This window comes from Marmota monax, unplaced genomic scaffold (genome assembly GCF_021218885.2).
Source record: "Marmota monax isolate L192 unplaced genomic scaffold, Marmota_monax_Labrador192_F-V1.1 WCK01_AAM20220418_F8-fsc00053, whole genome shotgun sequence".
Classification (NCBI taxonomy): Eukaryota; Metazoa; Chordata; class Mammalia; order Rodentia; family Sciuridae; genus Marmota; species Marmota monax.
Window position 1 is genome coordinate 4758911 of NW_026693153.1, and position 10170 is coordinate 4769080.

Consider the following 10170-nt stretch of genomic DNA (forward strand, 5'->3'; position numbering starts at 1 on the left):
AGAAAAAATATACATAAGACTATGCAAATATTTTTAAGATGTTAATGATAGAAAACATGTTTTTGAGGAGACAGCCTAGAAAAATAATATAATTTGTATAGCAATGCATTATCAAGGAAGTTCTTAATGAGCTCTGTAAAATAAATGATAAAAGGGGAGTTGAAAGAATTTCAGAATTTACTTATAACACAAGAAAAATATATCAACACTGGTTGGAGCAAAACTCAACATAAACGATATAGAAAATTCTTGAAACAAATGCATATCCAAAGGAGTTCAATTAGTAAAAATCAAGATGGTTTACATAGAAAATAAATAAACTGGTTCATCAGATCAGTAACAGGTGTTACTGAAGAAATGAATTAACAACCAAATTACTGCAAGATGTTTGAAGGTATCAAAGAGTATTTCATCAAAATGTTGGAAAACTAGGGCTGGGGATGTGGCTCAAGCGGTATCACACTTGTCTGGCATGTGCAGGGCGCTGGATTTGATTCTCAGCACCACATAAAAATAAAATAAAGATGTTGTGTCCACCTAAAACTAAAAAATAAATATTAAAAAAAATTCTCTCTCTCTCTGTCTTTAAATTTTTTAAAAAAATGTTGGAAAACTAAATCTGAGAGTCACATAATTAAACAGAAGAGGAAAGTTATTCAAAATCTCCTACCAATATTGAATTTCAAAGGTACAGGAAATAATCTGATATAAATCCAGGTGAAAAGGACAAGATTGGCACCACACACTAATCCAAAAGATTAGGCTCTCCTTAAACAGCTTTGGGTACTTGATATATTCTAGAGATGATTTCATTGTGGTTATTTTGACACAACCATCTTCACACTCCACTTAAGGCAGAAGAACATCCTGATTTAACTTTAAAAAATTAATTTCTGTGAATTGTTTTATAGAATCATTGAGTAATATATACAACAAACATCTATTCTCTCTTAAAATAATCTTATCTATGATTCTACCTTGCAAAATGTTTGTATATGAATCATGATTATCAAATTTTCTTGCTTTGATGGTCAGTGGTCTGATAACCATCTAGTATAAATGAGCAACTCTTGAGAGAAAAAAGGACTAGGAAAGTATTTTTGTGTTAAAAAATGCAAAGAAGAAAGCTAGAAAGGCACCTTTGAGGACTGCTGGAAGAGACTACCCTGAAATAAAGCTTCCTGTGAATAAAGACAGTGATAAAACAGGGTGTAGGACAAGAAAATGTCCAGATATTACAGTAAATTAATAGCTATGAACTTTACCTTGCTGGCACAAGGGTGTCATTAATAGTTGAAGGAAGAAAAATTGACATTGATGAAACTAATTTTAAAGAAAAAAATGATCTGGAAATACTTCTAGAGTAGACTGGAAAAGGCTGAAGAGATAAGGAGGCCCACTGGGAAACTAATATAGGAGTTCAGGCATGGTGTCTAACACAAAATGTACATATTGAATAAATGTTCATTCAATGAATCAATGGCTGAAATAAAAATGAATGAATAAAAAATATAAAAAGCTCTATTTATTAAGATGGATGTGTTCAATTAGTAAAAATCAAGATGGTTTACATAGAAAATAAATAAACTGGTTCATCAGATCAGTAACAGGTGTTACTGAAGAAATGAATTAACAACCAAATTACTGCAAGATGTTTGAAGGTATCAAAGAGTATTTCATCAAAATGTTGGAAAACTAGGGCTGGGGATGTGGCTGACAGAATTGGACACCAATAGCAAGAGAAGGTGCAGAAAAGATTAGAAACCCAGCTCAGATAGTTGCACTGTTTGCAAAACCATGGAAGGCAAGAATAGCATCACTTTCATGGAATATGACTAATTTGATTTTCATAATAAGTTATTTACAGTGAAAATTTAGGGGAAAATTGGAACGTAAGATTATAAGGCAGAGATTTTCTTTTTCTGTTTTGTTTTTGATTCATTAATATTTATTTTTTAAATTTAATTTAATGGGTTTTTTTTTGGCAGGAGGGCACCAGAGATTGGACACTTAACCACCCAGACACATTCCCAATCCCTGTCTCATTGAGTTGCTTAGGGCCCTTGCTAAATTGCTGAATTTGAATTTGTGATCCTTATTCTTCAGGCCCTGGAGTCTCTGGGATTACAGGTGTGCCATTCACATTTTGATTTAGCCCAAGATCTTAGTAAAACACATGACCTAGTAGTACTCAATATATATTTCTTAATTTAATTGAAATCATTAGGCAAATGTGACTGAAGATAAAAGAAATACTTTGGTAATTTTGTGCATTATCCATATTAAAATAAATCAATTAAAGGAGTTCTCTGGAAAACATGGTTCTTTCTTGCCCCCCCTTTTTTTGTAATAACCAATATCTCATTTTGGAATTATTCAAAAAGTCTATGAATTGAAAATCCTTCATTTTAATACTCAATAAAGAAGAAAAAAAGAGATCAGATACGGCTATTTCTGTATTAAAGGTTTACATTTAGAATCAGATACTACTTTCTTGTGATTTCTTTTTTTTTTTTTAGTTCAACTTCATTGATTGAGAGAAAAGACTATTAGAAAGTATAGAGAAGGCATTTGGTATATATTGCTAAGTAAATGAATAAACCTAAGACTCCAATGCACATTTCATTTAACAAAATATGAAACAGTATGTACTTTAGTTTTACTCCCTTTTAGCTAACCTGTTTTCTAATATTTGATTAAAACGTGTTGTAGTATGCCACAGTAATATTGATATAAATGAAAAATCCCAAAGAATACATAAATAAAAAGGCATATATATTAACCCTCAAACTGTTATAGTTTATTTGAAAATATATTTTGAACTTTTTTCAAAATTAGTAAAAATTATTCTTTTACTATTAATAATACCTAAGGATAAAAATTACAACTGAATAACTATCATTCCACCTTCATATCTGATCTTCTTTTGAATTAAGTGGACCACTAATTAAATAAATGATACTGTGTCATTTACCTGAAGTCGTATCTTGTATGTTAAGCTACATGCAAAGTAAAATTTATGCTAATATTTTTATTTTTGTGTTATTTTTTCAGAATGAATTGAGATATTTTGTTCTATATACTTCAAGTAAAATTTATACAAAAACTTAAGTCAACCTTACTGTTTCCATTAATTTTCTACTTTATTAAATAAATAATTTCCCAGAAGTTGTTCTATTAAGTTTAGTACCCTGTAGACTTTTTAGGACTACTTTTGTTTCTTAAAATGCAATTTGAATTTCAACCCTATCTTGCCATCTTGTGTGTGTGTGTATTTTAAAGAATATCACGTGTCCTAGAATTAATCATATACTATCCTGCATATAAATATGCCTCAAATCTGAAAGAAAATACTGCACTGGTACAATTATATTCCAATAAAAGTTATTACATTTGGAAGAATGAGTTTTTTCGACAGGAAGTGTAATGTAACCAGGTTATTAGGAACAGCTGCACAGGTTGTACTACATAACATTAAGGGTGTCATTTATATAGTGTGGGGTATAAAGATGCACTCCAAAGTTCTGCAACACCGGAGGCTCTGATAGTAAATGTTTGTGGCTGAGAATCATCTATTCCAATGAAACTTTCTGTTGAAATTTTAATACATTTTTCTCTTTTGAAATAATGAGTCAATAAAAACTGTTAATGAAAAGCCTTTGAATTGTTGAAATAAATAGTTCACATCCATATTCCTAAGAATCAAAATTACATCTGAATAATTATAGTAATTACTGTAGTCATAAAATAATAGAAATCTAGCCCAATTTATTCACCCAACTCACAAGTTTGCTTTGTAGATGTATCAGTTGTTATAAGACTTATGAAGATGGAAACTACTAAAGGTATTTCAAATAGGAAGGTGTATGACACTGGAAATTAGAGATCCTCATAATTGTTGGAAGGGCCAGAGAAGTAAAGATAAAGAAACTTTTAGTAGACTTCACAAAATAAGAGAGGGTTAGGATTTTAGAAAATTGCCATTGATGTTCTCAACTTCCTACTGCATTGAAATGGATGATTCTCAGGAGGGCTCATGGCTGACATCTACCAGTCAGGTGCCTGCTAATATCTGTTGGCTGAAGAAAAATTGCTTGCTTTTTTTTCTATATCCCAAATAGTTTGAGAGTACTTTTCACAATCTTACTGCCTGAAAATTCAGTTTCCAAAGTTAGTTCCTATCCTGCATGGAAACATTCAGGAAGAAGGAGTGTTGTACCTGGTATATTGACTGTTTTGTACCTGATATATTGACTGTTTTGATATATAAATCCATAGAAGAATTTTATCCTCTCAAAATGCACATCACAATCTAGTTTTTCCTTCTGCTATTCCTTTTTTTATTCGTAAACTTTAAAACTCTTCTAAAAGTGATAAGATTACAGTTTTTCTTTGTCACACAAAAATCGTTTTTCTTAAATAATAACTAACTTTTTAAATTATTCTCTTGAAAAGAAGTTACCATACACATATAGAGATTCAAAGCAGCATGTGTGAAAAACATCTGAAAAAAATTAAAGTTTCTGGACAGATGTTATAAGAGTCTTGTAGAAAAAGCTATCAGCATTACAATCCCAATTCTAATTTACTTTACATCAGGCATTTGAATTTATTGTCTTTAGGCCATATGTTCCAAATGAAGCTTGGTTCTATATTCATGAATCAGTTGACAATGAATAGTTAAGTTCTGCTAATTCAGAAAGGTGAAGTTGAGTGAGCTTATTTAAATGGCAGAATATTTGTAACTACAAATTCTGCATCCCATTAGAAGACTTCCAAAAAAGACCTGCCATATGTTTTAAACCGTGATGAAAATGGTTTAAAAAAAAACTGCAACTTTTATGCAGCTATAGTTGAGAATATCTTAGCATTTCCATTAAAATTCTATTTTGAGAGTTTTAAACTTGGCCATAAAATTCATTGTAGATTGAAATTTAGAACTTGAAACCTAAGGGAATATTAAGTAACAAAATATGTTAAAATAATTAAATGCTTTTTAACTTTTTATCCATACTTAATATCTTAGAACTACAGATAGACTTGAATTATTAAAAATATTTGTTCCACATGGACTATTGGTTGTGGCTCACTTAGGTATGATAATAGGCTACCCCAGCCCCAGTCACAATCTCCATGAAAATTTCACTCTCTGTGCAGGGAAGGTAACATTCCCTGAACTTCCAAAGACTCCATATTGAAAACCCAAGGATATGTTGCAGATTCTCTGAACAGTTTCCCAAGTATAAGTGAGAAGTAATGTATTAGCAGTGAAAATTGAGAGACTATTTCCAAAATGCCAAAATTGAACCTGAGTATATAAGCCAGAGAAACATCAGGTTGGAGAAATCAGTGAAGGTTTTGTAAAGAATATACTTTTCATTTTTGATATAAAGCGTGAACCCAACACCAAACCCTGACCCCAGAGTCAGTATAAATTTTCAGCTCAGAAAATCTGTAGAATTACTGTCCCGCTCCAGGCTACATCAAGGGTGCAAGAACACAATTCCTAGAGGAGCTCTGTGAATCTTTAGAGATTCTTCTGAGTTGAAGACATAATGTAGGAGGTGGAGAGCTTCTGTATTCTCTCCAAGTTGCACTTGTATTAGAGAAAGTTGGGTTTGAGTCCCAGGATCTGTCATTTTCAGCTTTGATGATATTGAATGCAATAGTCACTCTAAGTTTCAGGGTACTAATTTATAAAATTAGGTTTCAAAAATTAGGATCAATTTGATAAAGGTAAAGTAACAGTCTATCAATTGTGTTTATCAAACAATGTCATTAGATCAAACCTAGTGACTTTATTTTACAAAACTTGGGAACCAAATGCCATTCCACTGAACAGAACCATCCTAACACCTTTATTCATCCATTATCAAGAGAAAGATCCATCTGACTATTTTTGACTCTCCTTCTCATAGTGTTATTGCACCCAGGGATATCCTGAAGGCAACAAGCAGGCAGAATATGAAAGTAATGTTCCTTAGGCTTATGACCAAACTCAATTTTCCTTTATTTATTATCTGACAAATTGTTTGTGAAAAGCAAGTCAGATTTATACTCATGAGCTTCAGTGTTTGCCTTGAGATTTTCAGTTTTGTTGGTTGACCCTCTAGACTTGGTCCATTTGTTACTTGTTTTAAATGTTGATCTTCCAGATTTATCTAATCATTGCTTTACTTTAGTTCATGTTAAAAAAACATTCATTAAGGTCTTATTATAAGTCCAACACTGTGCTAAAAACTGGTGAGAAAGGAAAAAATAATACATGCTTCTTGCTCTTAAAACTTAACAAGTTTTCAAGTTTGATGCTGATAAGAAAGAATTCTAGTAGCGTGTAACAAGGACTGACAAAGTTAGAGAGAGTGCATTCACATCAGATTGAGATGTTTGGGAAGGCTTACAGGATGTCATAAAACAGGTTTTAAATAAAGAATTAGAGCTCAGCATATGAATAAAAGGAGCGAGAATATTCTACCAGCAGGGAGAGCACATTAAAGAAGTTATGGGAATAAGAAAGAATTTATTTTGGAAGGAGTCCAAAATTATAGTAGAAATTCACATAGAAAGATATGCAAGGAAGTCAGAAAGGACTTCTAAAACATATGGAGACCTATTACAGGATTTTAAACAGGAAACTGGTAGAACTAGATGTGCATATTAGAAGAATTATTCTGATTGTCCTATGAAGGTTAGTAAGATTGAAATCAGCAAGATCAATCAGGAAGCTGTTCAATAATCCTAACATTGTCCAGTTTTTACTTCCCTATAATATTGGGAAAGTTGGGACCTGTTTCACTTGTATTATGTAAGAGTAAATATGAATATTAAAAGTGGAAGTCTTGATACCTGCCAGATTGCTATAATCATTATATGAAAGAATATAAATGACAACATTGAGCATTGTGACCAGACAGGAACCGAATATGGTTATTCGCATTTTTTAGTTTTCATTCCAGTCCACAATGGTGCACATGCATAAACACATGGAAGTGGATTTGAGCTGTCAGTGTTTTGTTTATGATCAAGGTAAAATGTAGGGAGAAGAAGGTGACCAAGAATAAATATGTACATATCCTCTAGAGCAGTGCTTCTTATATTTAATTGGCATAAACTCCAAGTATAATGTTACAATACAGATTCAAAGCAAGAAAGTCTGGAATGGGGCTGAGATTGTGTATCTCTCTAAAGCTCACTGGTGATGTCACATTTTGAGTTTTGAAGCTCTAGGGAATGCTTATAATTTTTTTCAAGCTCATAGTAGGAGGAGAGGCAGATTTTAAAAACTAAGCATAGGAAATATGCAATGCAACTTTTGCTTTTTTGTAGATCAGGCTCTGCTTTCCACAAAAATGTAAAATGTTTTTATTTTTTGTCCTTAAAGCTATAGAGAGCACGTATACTAATGCTATAATTTTATCACAGGCTGCTTTAATTTCAGGATGTAAGCGAAAAGACACTCACTACCTTCTTATTTACTTATTTTTAATAATACACTCTCACACTAAACCTTTTAAAGTAGCCTATCATCATCCCACTCAGGGATCCTAGGCACAAATTTGACACTGGCTTCTCTAGAAGGGAGGGGGCCTCACGTGAAATAAGGGGATAAGAAAATTTAAGAATATTAACTGGAAAAACAGTATTACGTTCTAAATTTTTATAGAGGTTGGAGGCATGGAATTTCCTTTGTCAGAAATTATACAGACTTCTGGAAAAAATGACTTTCAACTACCTTTGATCTAGGATTGATTTACAAAGAAATATCTTGCTATGAAGCCCCATGAGGACTTTGGGTGTTCAGCCACCTGAGGGCTCTTTTCATTCTCTTGGGGGTGTGAGTGGTTCAGGAATAGATGTCAATCTATGATTGAGGAAATATCAAAAATATTTAAGAATGCTCTGCAGACAGTTGTGCAGCCAAGAGATTAGATATAATTCAGAATTTTTTTTAACCTGGTGTAGAAATATTTTATAGCAATAAAAATATGTACTTCTGAAGCATAGTTAAGTTGAAACTGAGGCTTGGGTTTTCAAATGAAAGTCAATACTTCCTTGGAATTGTCCTCCAGACGGGCTTACAATTTTCGACATTTAAACAAATTTCAGTATTTTCTATTTAATGTGATACTCCTGAAGGTATTAGGGAAATATGGAAAGGTGAGAAAGGAATGCAAAATATTTCTTGCTGAGTAGAGTACTTGGTTGAAAATAATTAAGCAAGATAATATTTCAGGCAATGTAGATAAAATAAAAATACATCTCCACTTTCATTTCAGGTTGGCCATTCTCTACAAACACAATAGGCTTGAAGAGAATTTTACAAATCTCATTGACACATTACATAAAACCTGGTAATGCACAGAATAAATAACGGGCTAACTAGGTACCAACTAGTGTCAGCCCAGGTCCTCTAGTACATCATTCAGACTTTCTAGATTTTTATTTTAAAATATGTTGCAAAATATAAGTTTAAAATCACTCTCTTTTTTATTTGCTTGAAATAAAGATTCAAAGTTCTCAGTTGCAAAGAAATTCAATGTTTGGATTAAACAAAATGTGCCATTTCTTGAGGGAAAAAATGCCTCTTTCTTGTATATTTTTTTCTTGCTTCATACATCTGTGCTTTTCTACAATAAAAACTAGTTATCATGGCAACTGGAGAATCACATGTACTATTTCAGAGTGAAAATGTTTCTTGTTTGAGAAACATGTTCACTACTTACTTGAATATTTATAATACTACATTCAGAAGTGAAAATATCTCACAGGTCCTGCATCATAAAACTGATACATTTTTAAAAATTCTGTAAATAACTTGTTGTCAGTTAAGTAATACATTAACAATGAAGAAAACCATGATAAGATAAATAAATTAAGGAAACTTAAAAGTTTAATATTCTCAATGAATCATATGATAACAGAAAGACCCTTCACTTCAACACGAGCAAAGGGTTTTTTCTTTGACTATATTTGAATTATATTCAGTTATAGTCAATATCAGGACACAATCATGAACTAAAAATAAAAATTTCCACAAGTATAAGCTACATATGTAACCATTCTATTATTCAATATTTTTTACATGGCATTTTTTGTCTTTTTAAAATTTTTTATACAGTTACACATGACCATAGAATGTATTTTGGTAGAATATACATACATAAAGTATAACGTATTATATTACGTTCCCACTCTTGTGGTCATACATGATGTGGAGTTACCCGGGTCATGTATACAAACACAGGATATGAAATTTATGTCCAATTAATTCTACTGTCTTTCATATGTCCCTCCCCCATCTCTTCACTTTGTCTAGTACAATCTATTTCTATTATTCTCCTCCCCAGCCTCCTTTGTTTCGGTTAGCATCCACAAATCAGAGAGAACATTTGAACTTTGATTTTTTGAAGTTGGCATATTTCACCTAGCATAATATTTTCCAATTCCATCCATTTACTTGCAAATACCATAATTTAATTCTTCTATATGGCTGAGTAATATGCCATTGTCTATATATATCAAATTTTATTCAACCATTCGTCCCTTGAAGAACACCTAGGTTATTTTTATAGCTTAACTATTGTACTTACCAACAGAAAAATGCATACCCCAATCAATAAATGGGCAAAGGAACTGAAACAAATACTTTACAGAAGAAGAAATACAAATGGTCAAAAATATATGAAAAAATTTTCAACATCTCTAGTAATTAAAAAACTTCAAGTTAAAACTACATTGAGATTTCATCTCACTGTAGTCAGAATGGCAGTTAAAAAGAATACAAGTAATAGTAAATATTGGTGAAGATGTAGGGAGAAAAGTACATTTATATATTGTTGGTGGAACTGCAAATTGGTGCAACTACTATGGAAAAGAATATGGAAATTCCTTAGAAAACTAAGAATGTTACCACCCTTTGATCCATTTTTCCAACTCTTTAGTTTATACCCATAGGACTTAAGAAAAGCATATTAAAGTGATGCAGCCACATCCATGTTTATAACAGCTCAACTCACAATATCTAAGATATGGAAACAACCTAGATGTCCTTTATATGGCCATTTAAGATAAATTTAACATAAAGAAGGCAATTATGGATTTACTTAATCAAATTCCTATGAGTGATATGTGTGTGTGTGTGTGTGTGTGTATGTGTGTGTGTGTCACTTC